The sequence below is a fragment of the Macaca fascicularis genome, chromosome 12, assembly GCF_037993035.2.
Source record: "Macaca fascicularis isolate 582-1 chromosome 12, T2T-MFA8v1.1".
In the NCBI taxonomy this organism is placed as follows: Eukaryota; Metazoa; Chordata; class Mammalia; order Primates; family Cercopithecidae; genus Macaca; species Macaca fascicularis.
Genome location: NC_088386.1, coordinates 99506071 through 99518738, shown reverse-complemented (window position 1 = coordinate 99518738; position 12668 = coordinate 99506071). Strand labels below are relative to the sequence as shown.

Below are 12668 nucleotides of genomic sequence, written 5' to 3'. Positions count from 1 at the left end.
AAACTTCAACTTCTTCTGTTTGTAATACAAGGGCAATAATATCCACCTGTTTTGTTTGTTTGTTTGTTTGTTTGTTTGTTTGGAGAGGGAGTCTCGCACTGTCGCCCAGGCTGGAGTATAGTGTCATGATCTTGACTCACTGCAGCCTCCACCTCCCAGGTTCAAGTGATTCTCCTGCCTCAGCCTCCCCAGGAGCTGGGATTACAGGCACCTGCCACCACGCCCGGCTAATTTTTTGTATTTTTAGTAGATACAGGGTTTCACTATGTTGGCCAGGCTGGTCTCAAACTCCTGACCTCAAATGATCCACCCACCTTGGCCTCCCAAAGTGCTGGGATTACAGGCGTAAGCCACCACACTCGGCCGATAGTATCTACTTTTTTTTTTTTTTTTTGAGACAGAGTCTCACTCTGTGACCCAAGATGGAGTACAGTGGCACAATCTCAGCTCACTGCAAACTCCACCCCCCGAGTTCAAGCGATTCTTCTGCCTCAACCTCCTGAGTAGTTGGGATTACAGGCACCTGCCACCACACCGGGCTAATTTTTGTATTTTTAGAAGGGACGGGGTTTCACTATCTTAGCCAGGCTGGTCTTGAACTCCTGACCTTGTGATCCACCCGCCTCGGCCTCCCAAAGTGCTGGGATTACAGGCATGAGCCACTGCGCCCGGCCATATCTACCTTTTAATGTCACTATAATAATTAAAGATAATAATGGCATAGAAAACAAAAATACAGAAAGCAGGTATTTGAGTCCTTAGCTATGTGGACTCTACCATTCGCTCAGTCATGCAATGACATTTTACTAAGCATCTGTTAGGCACCATGCACAACTGGGCTGTGGATCCCACTTCCCCATCAAGGAAAGAAAAATGCCACTGAAGGGAGCTGGTACCCACTAAATTGAATTAAAATCCTCTTTTGCACATTTAGTCCTGGAAATCAGGTTAATTTCTGAAAATGCTTTCAATCTCCTTTGTGGGAAGGTAACAAAATCTCTGAGGACAATTCCAACAGACAGTATCTGGTTTAACACATCTTGTTTAACCAGTAATGGTTAGACACATATTATGCAGCAGAAATTCAAAGATAACTGCTTGGGTTCAGCTTTCAGCTGTGCCACTTATTAGATGAGTCAATCCCTTAACTTCACCAAACCTCAGCCTCCTCATCTGTAAAATGGGAATAATAATAATGCCTCCACTGGGTGCAGTGGCTCACGCCTGTAATCCCAGCACTTCGGGAGGCCAAGGTAGGTGGATCATGAGGTCAGGAGTTCAAGACCAGCCTGGCCAAGATGGTGAAACCCCATCTCTACTAAAAATACAAAAAAAAAAATTAGCCTGGCGTGGTGGCAGGCACCAGTAACCCCAGTTATTTGGGAGGCTGAGGCAGGAGAATCGCTTGAACCCGGGGGTGGGGGCAGAGGTTGTGTGAACCAAGATCGCACCACTGCATTCCAGCCTGGGAGACAGAGTGAGATTGCGCCACTGCACTCCAGCCTGGTAGACAGAGCGAGACTCCGTCTCAAAAACAGTAAATAAATAAATAAAAATAATAATTCCTCTTCATGGAGTTGATGTGAGTTCGTTTGTTTGTTTGTTTTGTTTGTTTGTTTTTGAGACGGAGTCTCACTCTGTCGCCAGGCTAGAGTGCAGTGGTGTGATCTTGGCTTGCTGCAACCTCCACCTCCCTGGTTCAAGCCATTCTCCTGCTTCAGCCTCCCAAGTAGCTGGGACTACAGGCGCACACCACCGTGCCCAGCTAACTTTTGTATTTTTAGTAGAGACGGGGTTTCACCACATTGGCCAGGATAGTCTCCATCTCTTGACCTCCTGACCCGCGCACCTCGGCCTCCCAAAGTGCTGGGATTATAGGCGTGAGCTACAGCATCAGGCCTGATGTGAATTTCAAATGAATTAATATGTGCTAATGTGGCTATGACAGCCTGGTACATGCTCAGTGTTATGCAAATATTAACTATTGTTGTTAAAATATCCATTAATCAATGACATCTAAGATTCTCCTATTTCCATTACAAACACAGGCCTGGTCCCTTTGTAAGTATTCCTGCACTAGAAGTTAGTTAGTTGATTTTTTTTTTTTTTTTTTTTTTTTTTGAGATGGAGTCTCGCTCTGTTGCCCAGGCTGGAGTGCAATGGCTTGATCTCGGCTCACTGCAACCTCTGCCTCCCCGGTTCAAGTAATTCTCCTGCCTCAGCCTCCTGAGTAGCTAGGATTACAGGCACCTGCTACCACACCCAGCTAATTTTTGTATTTTTAGTAGAGATGGGGTTTCACCATGTTGGTCAGGCTAGTCTTGAACTCCTGACCTCAGGTGATCCACCTGCCTCGGCCTCCCAAAATGCCGGGTTTACAGGTAAGAGCCACTGCACCTGGCCACTTAGTAGTATAATGTCACAAAATGTGAAGAATCTCAAACTATTGGCACTAAACAAGTAAGCAAATTATAAGTATACGGAAAAAATCCGATACCTACCCTAACACCACTTAACACATGGTCTAGCTTCTGCATAACAACCTGTTTCATTCCCAATCGGCCCAGCCTTTCCCCTTAAGTCTCTAGGTGAGAAAAACAACCATGAGTTTAGAATGAAAACACTCTTTCCAAATCCTTTCACCCAGTGATTTTCCTTCTGGCAAACCATCCTGGTTTTGTAAACTACCCTCCTGAGAGAAATTCAAAGATTTACATACGAATATTTTTGTAACAGGAATTAAAACTGAAACTTCAACTGAGGCACAAAGATAGAATCGCTGCATTCCAAAGGAGGTATAAGTCAAATGCAAAATTTTTACAGGACTCAGCTGAAAATTGGTTCTTCAACTCTTTTAAATTCCTGACTCACATTGAAGATATAAAAGGCACACACTGGTGCCTGTCAAGGTGCAGAGGGAGTATGGGGGGAGGGCGAGCATCAGGATAAATAGTTAATGCATGCGGGGCTGAACACTTAGGTGATGGATTGATAGGTGCAGCAAACCACCATGGCACACATTTACGTATGTAACAAACCTGCATGTCCCACACATGTATCCCAGAAATTAAAATTAAATTAAAGTAGATTTTTTAAAAGATATAAAAGGACTGAGAGAGAAGAGGAAAGGGGGTTTTCGAAGAGGATTTCTCGGGAAGAAATTGTGCTGGGTCCCACTTCCCCACCAAAACGGGGAGGAGTGCTTTCCCCTTCACTTCAAGACCCAAGAGGAGGATTCAAAGGGACCATTCAGAACGTTTGATATGTGCCCCTTGCCGTTGAAGGACACAGGCACTGGTACCACTCACATCTGAGAAAGCAGTGGTGACTGGCAGCAGGAAAGAGGGCTTTGTCTGAGCAGTGATATAGTGGATGGAAGGTGTGTGCATCCCAGGAATCAGAGGCAGACTCCCTAGGAGAACGCTGTGCTTGGGGTCTTATTCAAAGGGACCTGGCCGGGCGTGGTAGCTCACACCTGTAATCTCAGCACTTTGGGAGGCCAAGGCGGGCAAATCACTTGAGGTGAGGAGTTCAAGAGCAGCCTGGCCAACATGGCGAAACCCTGTCTCTACTAAAAATACAAAAAATAGCTGGACATGGTGGCGTGCACTTGTAGTCCTCGCAACTTGAGAGGCTGAGGCAGAAGAATCTCGTGAATCCTGGAGGCGGAGCTTGCAGTGAGCCGAGATGGCACCACTGCACTCCAGCCTGGGTGACAGAGTGAGACTCCTTCTTGAAAAATAAAATAAATAAATTTTAAAAAGGGACCCTACCCAAGACCACGTGGGTGGCAGTGATAGAACCCAGCTGAGAAAGTCTGTACGGAGTGGACTGCTGGAAAGCAAGGGTCCCCCAGGACAGCAGCCAGCCCTAGGAGACTGTAGCACTGCTGCCATCAGGGGAGCGCACCCCTGAGAGGGAGGCAGCTGCAGACGGCCACAGCTTATGAGAGAACCACGAAGGAATTCTCCATCTCATCCCCCTACCTCTCATCCCTCTCCCTGCCCAGCCTCAGGTCAGCAACAGTAGCTATTGATTAGGGCAAAAGGGAAACAAGAAGAAGCTGACCACACACAACCTGCCACTGGCCTACCTGGGGATGGGAAGAGCCATACCTTTAAATGAAGATTAAAATGTGACTTCTTATTTTGTACTAGACATTTTAATTTCTGAATGGAGAGCATGAGGCTTAAAGTAACTTTGTAATTCAAAAATTCATGGGACTGCCCAAGTTTTCGGGGTCAAGGGAAATGCTTTCCTTCCCTGGATACATTGCTAAAGTCAAAATTTTGAAAGACAAAACTATGGCTGCCTTTTGTTTACTTCCCATGAGCCTGATTTCTTCAGTGTGCCATTTACGTGTTCTTTATTTTTATACTAAAGTTGGGAATAGCCTAATTATCAATTAATAGGAAAATAATGGTATGGAAGTACTATATTTAGTTTATGCTTTAAAGTACATACACATAAAGGATTAAACTTAAAATACAAAATGTCAACTTATACATAGTATGATTATCATATGAAAATGTATAGTTGGCCAGGCGTGGTGGCTCATGCCTGTAATCCCAGCACTTTGGGAGGCCAAGGCGGGCGGATGATGAGGTCAAGAGATGGAGACCATCCTGGCCAATGTGGTGAAACCCCGTCTCTACTAAAAATACAAAAATTAGCGGGCGTGGTGGCAGGTGCCTATAGTCCCAGCTACTAGGGAGGCTGAGGCAGGAGAATCACTTGAACCCAGGAGGTGGAGGTTGCAGTTAGCCATGCCATTGCACTCCAGCCTGGGTGACAGAGTGAGACTCCGTCTCAAAAAAAAAAGTATAACTTACATGATGAGCATAATCATACACATACACAGTAAGATAACTAGAAGGAAACATATTGCAGGTTTAAAATGGTTATTTTGGGGTGGTATGAAGCAGGAATTTTTATTTTCTTCTATATATTCCTCTGTATTTTTCGGCTTTGTCTGCCTTTTTTTCCTGCCTTTTTCATCCCTATCCTTCAGTCACACATTGGGCTGTCCAATGGCACTGCTTAACCATTGACAGTCAAGAAGTCAACTGCTTTGGCAGTTGTGAGGGCTTATGCCTGTAATCCCAGCATTTTGGGAGGCTGAGGCGGGTGGATCACCTAAGGTCAGGAGTTGGAGATCAGCCTGACCAACATGGAGAAATCCTGTCTCTACTAAAAATACAAAAAATTAGCTGGGCATGGTAGTGGGCCCCTGTAATCCCAGCTACTCAGGAGACTGGGGCAGAAGAATCGCTTGAACCCAGGGGGCAGAGGTAGGAGGGAGCCAAGATCGCGCCATTGCACTCCAGCCTGGGTGACAAGAGCGAAACTCCATCTCAAAACAAACAAAAAAGAAGTCAACTGATGTCCCAAGCATGGGCCATTTCCCCACAGGTTCTTTCCAATGTTCAATGTTTCGCAAACTGTTTTCTGCAATCCTTTAATTCCAAGACATGCAATGCACATTAGAACATTAAATATTTTGAAATATCCTGAAAAAAAAAACCCTTGAAATTTGTTTAACCCAGGACTCTTCTTTATTTCTTTCTTTCTTTTTCTTTTTTTTTTTTTTGACCATACACAATGGCTAAAACAAAACAGAATAGAATGAAAATATTAGCAGTTTAAGCAACTTGAGTTTCGGGGAATCCCGTTTGGGAAATACCACCCTGATTTGTAGCTCACCAAGACAACAATGATTTCAGTTGGGAGATTATTGCTAAGGTATTAGGTGTCTTTGGGAGGTCACTTTGTTCTTTTCAGCAAGTCTTCTGGACATAAATCTTGCTTCTTTGTCCAGTAAGAGAAAAAAGGAGAAACCGCCTACTGCTATCCAAAAAGCCTCATCCCACCCATTTTAGCCAAGGACAGATGAAATGAAGCAAAAATAGGCCTATGATTGATGGGCACATCAAAGTCAAAGGACTTTTAAGAAGCAAAATTACTGTTTGAAGAGTTTCTCTGGACTTTATTACTTTTTATCTCAATGCTTTATCATGTTAGAGGTGATTTCTTCACTATGTCTCTCTCAGGTATCACTGTTTATCTTATTGAAGTCCAAAGCTGGATGGCCTTAAATGAACCCTGTAAGTGCTGTAAACCTAGCACCACAGCCAGGAAGACCAAGTTGTGTAACAGGAAGGAAAATGATTATCTAACCCTACAAGTTCAGGCACGGGGATCTCCCTTTTCCTTACAGTTGCCTGGAAGCGATGAATCCCTAAGTCTTTCTCATTGTTAAGTCCCCAAGAAGACGTCTCCAAGGCCAAAGTACCTGCACCAGCATGAAAAACTTGTAGAGCCACCAATAAAGAAGGGAATCTGTATTAGGTCTAGAGTTTCTAGGGTACCTGCTGGGTCTTTTTCTTTTTACCAATTTCCCACAAAGATTTCACCCAGCAACGTGAGGTCCTCTGCAGGAATTTACAGATCACTGGGGACTTCATCGCACACACCTATACTTTATCATTCTGAATACACAACTTCATTCCTCCTGATCACAGATGGACCAAGCTCTGTATTTCCTGACACACTGAAAAGTTTGTTGTTTTAGATTTGTTTGTTTTCTGGAGGAGAGACATAATTTCACTGTATAGTGCTTAAAACCTTCTTATAGAAGTGTGATATTTATTGTATCCAATTTTACGTTTCTCAATACAATCATGCATTGTTTAACGATGGGTACACATTCTGAGAAATTGTTATTAGGTGATATTGTCGTTGTGTGAACATCATAGAATGTACTTACACATACCTAGATGGTGTAGCCTACTACACACCTAAACTACAGGGTCTAGCTATTGCTTCTAGGCTAGAAACCTGTGTAAAACATAACTGTACTATGTACTGTAGGCCATTGTAACACAATGGTAAGTATTTGCCTATGTAAACATATCTAAACACAGAAAAGGTACAATAAAACTACAGTTTGTAATCTTATGGGACCACTGTAATACATGCAGTCCATCCTTGACCAAGATGTTATTATGAGGCACATGACTGTACTAATCTCCTGAAACACTGGCTTTAATCTCCAAGTTCCCACTTTTGAAACAGAGCAGGGAAAGTCCCAAGTGATAAGCATTAGCAGATAAATGCTTACCTCCAGAGGGAATTGTAGACACTTTTAAGACCAACTGGAAATCATTTTATTAATGTGTGGGAAGTGTTTCCTTTTATAATCTATATTTCATTTAGAGCCATGTGACTGATAGTGGCAAGAAATTTGTGGTCAAAACACAATAAATGAGCAATAGAATATTTGACCAGAGGGAAAAAAGATGTTATACTGGAAAAAAACATGAAAGGCATAAATAATATATTGAGAAGGTCACTCAGTGTGAGCTATAAGCCACCCAGAGTTATTGACATCATGCGTTATGTATGGACCTATTTTACAAACCATTGTTCTTCTTCCTCCCAAATATACTCTGAATGAATGACAGAGAGCTCATGCTATTCTTCTTGTGCTATTCTGGTTGAATCTGAGGTTTGGTAATTTTCCTAACAGAAAAAAAAATCAAATTCATAAAAAATGTTCTCTGACTACCTGGCAGAGGGCCTGAGACCATATTCAGGATGTGATACAACACAATTATTTGATTGCTTTCTTTTTCAACACACATTGGAGCTCTCCAAAATTAGTTTTGCCTCCATTCCAAACTCTGCTGGCACGGCTCTTTCCCAGGTCCTCTGATGAAGTGAAAGCATCTACTGCTGATGTGTTATCCAAAGAAACAGATGATACTAGTGAAAAGATTCAAATGGAAATTAATATGGATGTCGTGTGTGAACCTACCTTGGTGGAAAGGCTCAAAGCCTCAAAACTATGCTCGAATTGCATGATTTAGCAATATTGACACCACAAAAAGCAACGTGAAAGAGACAGGTAAGTGAACACCCTTAGGATAGGATGCAACGGTTGGAAAGACCATGCTACCTGAGTCCTGGCAGGGGCAATGCGTGTGTCTCCTGTCTCTCTCTGCCACATCAGCGTCTCCCACTGATGTGTGGTTATGAGGACCAGAAATAAAGTGATGAGCTTGCAGCAAGGGGATCCCAGAGAGAAGGTGCCCTGGGCCAGTGACACACTTGCTCTATCAAAGAGGTCCAGGGGAAGTAGACTTGGCCACAGCTATGGCTTCCCAATCAGCCTGCTGAGCACCTCTTGGTTTTAGGTGCATTTCTTGGACACTAACATGTGGGATCAGAATGGGTATCACCACTGGATGGGCAATTTAGGAATGACAAAGCTGTCAGACCAGAGGGGCATGATTAGGACTTAATCTTTTCATCCCTTTCTATTTATAAATAACATTCTTTCTTTTCCCATCATATATTCCTTTATTCCATCTTTCTTTAATATGTTTTACAGATTACTAACTTACTCTCTATATTTAACACGTCTTATGAATTCTGCCTGCCTCGCAAGCTATTTCCTTACTCATTATCTAAACTTAACATCCTGGGAGTTATACCAATATCTCATAAGCTGCTAGCTTGGTTTCTATGTGCACTCGGTATTTCTTGTATGCTTTATCCCTTCCATTTGCTTTCTTCTATAGCAGAATTGAATATGCATTATACATGGACCTTCTCTTGTACCTTTTAACAGAACCATCAGAGAACATCACATTAGGCAGAGACAAAGCACAGTCTTCAGGCTCTCTCCTGTATTTTATAAACATTGATTCCTTTCAACAGAGTAAGAATAATTATTTTGGAGGTATTTTGAGTATTTGGGGGCTTGACCTGAAACAGGAAGAACTCATAACCTATGAAATCTCTGGGACTGTGAAATGTTTTAACTCCATTTTCAGGTTGTCTAGTTGAGCATGCACAAAAAAACAAACTTTGGCCTGTTTTTCCTCAGAAATTCACTTACGGCCAGGCGCGGTGGCTCACGCCTGTAATCCCAGCACTTTGGGAGGCCAAGGAGGGTGGATGAGCTGAGGTCAGGAGCTCAAGACCAGCCTGGCCAACATGGTGAAACCCTGTCTCTGCTAAAAATACAAAATTAGCCGAGCGTGGTGGCACATGCCTGTAATCCCAGCTACTCGGGAGGCTGAGGCAGGAGAATTGCTTGAACCCAGGAGGTGGAGGTTGCAGTGAACCGAGATCACACCATTACACTCTACCTGGGCAAAAACAGCAAAACTCCGTCTCAAAAAAAAAAAAAGTTAGTATAAAATCTTACATGTAGGTAGAAAAGGAGCCTGAGACCATCACACCACTGCAACAAGGTACAGAGTTAACAGAGCAGGATCTGACTAAGCTAAGGCTCTGGCAAGCACACGACTCAGCAGCGCCCGCATTGAGATGCCAGAAACAGAATCACTCTATTGCCGCTTCTGTGAGATGGAGACTCAGTCAAGGCAGCCACTGCCAGCTAATCGTGTATTTATGGCCATCTGTGCAAGAAGGGCAGGAAAACCTACAGAAAGAAAGGTAAGGAGGACTTTTGGCCTGTCTCACAAAGGTTCCCCCAAAGCTTAGTTTTCTCCAGTATGGCATGGAGGATAAGTCCACACCCAGTCTCTGAAGACACACACAGCCCTAGCTTCAAATCCAGACTCTCTTTTTTTGAGACAGAGTCTCGTTCTGTCACCCAGGCTGGAGTGCAGTGGCACGGTCTCGGGTCACTGCAACCTCCTCCGCCTCCCGGGTCCACACCATTCTCCTGCCTCAGCCTCCTGAGTAGCTGGGACTACAGGTGCCCACCACCACGCCCAGCTAATTTTTTGTATTTTTAGTAGAGACAGCATTTCACCATGTTAGCCGGGATGGTCTCAATCTCCTGACCTCAGGTGATCCCGGCCTCCCAAAGTGCTGGGTGTGAGCCACCGTGCCTGGCCCAAATCCCAATTCTTTAACACCTACTATCTGTATGCTCCTAAGCAATCATTTAACCTGTCTCAGCCTCAATTTCTTTATTTATAAATGGATAATATAATAACATCATCCTACAAGGGTTGCAGTGAGGATTGAATAAAATGATTTACATAAGCTGGACACAGTGGCTCACGCCTGTAATCCCAATACTTTGGGAGGCAAAGGCAGGCGGATCACCTGAGGGTCGGGAGTTCGAGACCAGCCTGACCAACATGGAGAAACCCAGTCTCTACAAAAATATAAAATTAGTCAGGCGTGGCGCATGCCTGTAATCACAGCTACTCGGAGGCTGAGGCAGGAGAATCACTTGAACCTGGGAGGCGGAGGTTGCAGTGAGCCAAGATCGCACCATTGCATTCTATCATGGGCAAAAAGAGCAAAACTCCATCTTGGAAAAAAAAAAAGATTTACATAAAGGACATAGCCCACTTATACCTATCACATGTCACTTCAATGGTCATTGTAGTCACTGTTATTAAAAATCATTATTGTTGTGGTTGCTATTATTAGCAAGACCAGCCTTAGAGTGAGAATTATGTTATTTTAGGAGAAAAATTTCCAAAATCCACCCCCACCTACTTGCTAATGCCTTAAATCTCTTCAATGAAATAAAGCTTTTATTTTAGAATCAGCAAAGGGTCTTAAAATGAGACTATTTCCCTGGAATTGTAACACATTGATTTATTTATTTTTATTTTTATTTTTTTGAGATGGAGTCTCGCTCTGTTGCCCAGGCTGGAGTGCAGTGACACGATCTTGGCTCACTGCAACCCCCGCCTCCCACATTGAAGTGATTATCCTGTCTCAGCCTCCCAAGTAGCTAGGATTACAGGCACGCACCATCATGCCTGGCTAATTTTTTGTATTTTTAGTAGAGATGGGGTTTCACTATGTTGGCCAGGCTGGTCTCAAACTCCTCATCTGAAGTGATCCACCCGCCTCACCTCCCAAAGTTCTGGGACTACAGGCGTGAGCCACCATGCCCAGATGTGACACATTGATTTAAAATTTACACAAAGACTTAAATGTCTACTGTAAAATTCCTCTTCTGAGAGGAGATTTTTGAAAAGGATGTTGTATTCGTCAGGGTTCTGAAGAAAAACAGAACCAATAAGAGATAGAGATATATATATATATATCAGAAGAGATTTATTATGGGAATTGACTTAGGCAATTGTCGACCCCAAGAAGTCCCATGATGTGCCACTTGCAAGCTAGAGAAATAGGAAGTCAGGGGTGTGATTCAGTGAGAGGTCAAAGACTGAGAACCAAGAGCTCTGACCCAAGGGTAGGAGCCAATGGATGTCCCAGCTCAAGATGATAGCAAATTCACCCTTCTTGTGCCTTCTTGTTCCATTCAGGCCCTCAATGGATGGGATGACACCCACTTGCATTAATGAGAGCTGACCTTCACTCAGTCTACTGATTAAAATGCTAGTCTCTTCTGGAAACATCCTCACAGACGCACCCAGAAACGATTTTTTTACCAGCTACCTGGCCATCCTGAGCCCAGTCAAGTTGACGTGTAAAATTAACCATCACAGATGGGACTAAGGAATAGAACACACCTGAAAAAGGAGAGGATCAGAGAGAGAAAACTGCACACTTTCAGTCAAGTACACAGTCTTTGAAGTCAGACAAAATGGGGTTTGATTCCAGACTCCACCAACTGTCATTGTGACCCTTTTTAACATCTCTGACTTTCAACATCCTCATTCATAAAATGGGAATTATTATGGTACCTACCTCTTAGGGCTTTTTTGCTTCAAAGCATATGAAGCACATTGGCTGACATATAGTAAGTTCTCATTAAGGGTCAATTTCCCTTCCTGTACTTTTACAGTGCTGCCTGAAACTGACCCTGTTTTCTCACACTGGATTCTCCCTCATGGCTAGTGTTGGATTTATCAGCAGAAAGACACAAGCTTTTAGGATTGGATTTATGTATGAGAGAAACAGAAAATAGAAACTGTATGTTGATGAAGCAATTTAGTTGAGAAAATCTAGACACTCCCACCCTGATACCACCACTAGAAAATAGCATCCAGACCTGGATGACCTTCCTAAGTCTTAGATCTCCCTGAAGTATAGAAAAGTCAGGCTGATTAGCAAATGGGGCTGGGAGCTCTGCTCTGTTCTACAGTCTGGAGTCCTCCCCAGGCCTCTGGGGCTTCCTCAAGAACCTGGGTTAAGCTGAGGGACTGGCAGTTCTACAGGCCCCCAAGATCCTTAGGATGATCTTTGAGCCCCCAGGACTAAGCTGGGGAAGGCGCAAGGTGGAGGGAGACCCACGGGAGCTAATATCAGGGCTCTTGCATAGGTAAGGGTCCTGCTTCCACCACTTGTACACTACTGAATGTGCCCCCCCCCCAGGAGAGAGGGAATGGTACCCCACAGGTTTTGTGAATTGAGGCATTTCTAGTAGTTCAAATGTAAAAAGAGGATGAGCTATGCAGTCTGAGAATTCCAAGATTTGGGGTAGAGAATGCAGAGCAGGCAGAATAAGCATCTTATCAACAACAAAGTTCTATTTGCAGAATAATAAAAATAATTAACACTTAGTATGTGCTCACTGTGTGCCTAGCAGTGCTCCAAAGGCTTACTTCCTTTTATCCTCACAATAACCATACAAGTATTTGGTAGTCTTCTCCTCATTTAAAAGTTGAGAAAATGGATGAACAGAGAAGTTAAGTAACTGGCTGAAAGTTGCACAGCCAGTAAGTATTAATAGTAATGGCAGGAGCCCAAGACACACTGGA

General features: G+C 43.5%; 1 long non-coding RNA gene across 1 annotated transcript; it reads left to right on the top strand.

Annotated features, from left to right (window-relative positions):
* The first annotated feature begins 7705 nt into the window (after window positions 1-7705).
* On the top strand, window positions 7706-12457 carry LOC141408216 (uncharacterized). Its single transcript, XR_012421402.1, has 2 exons — window positions 7706-7906; window positions 11271-12457. It is a non-coding gene; the product is annotated as an uncharacterized lncRNA (long non-coding RNA).
* The last annotated feature ends 211 nt before the right edge of the window (window positions 12458-12668 follow it).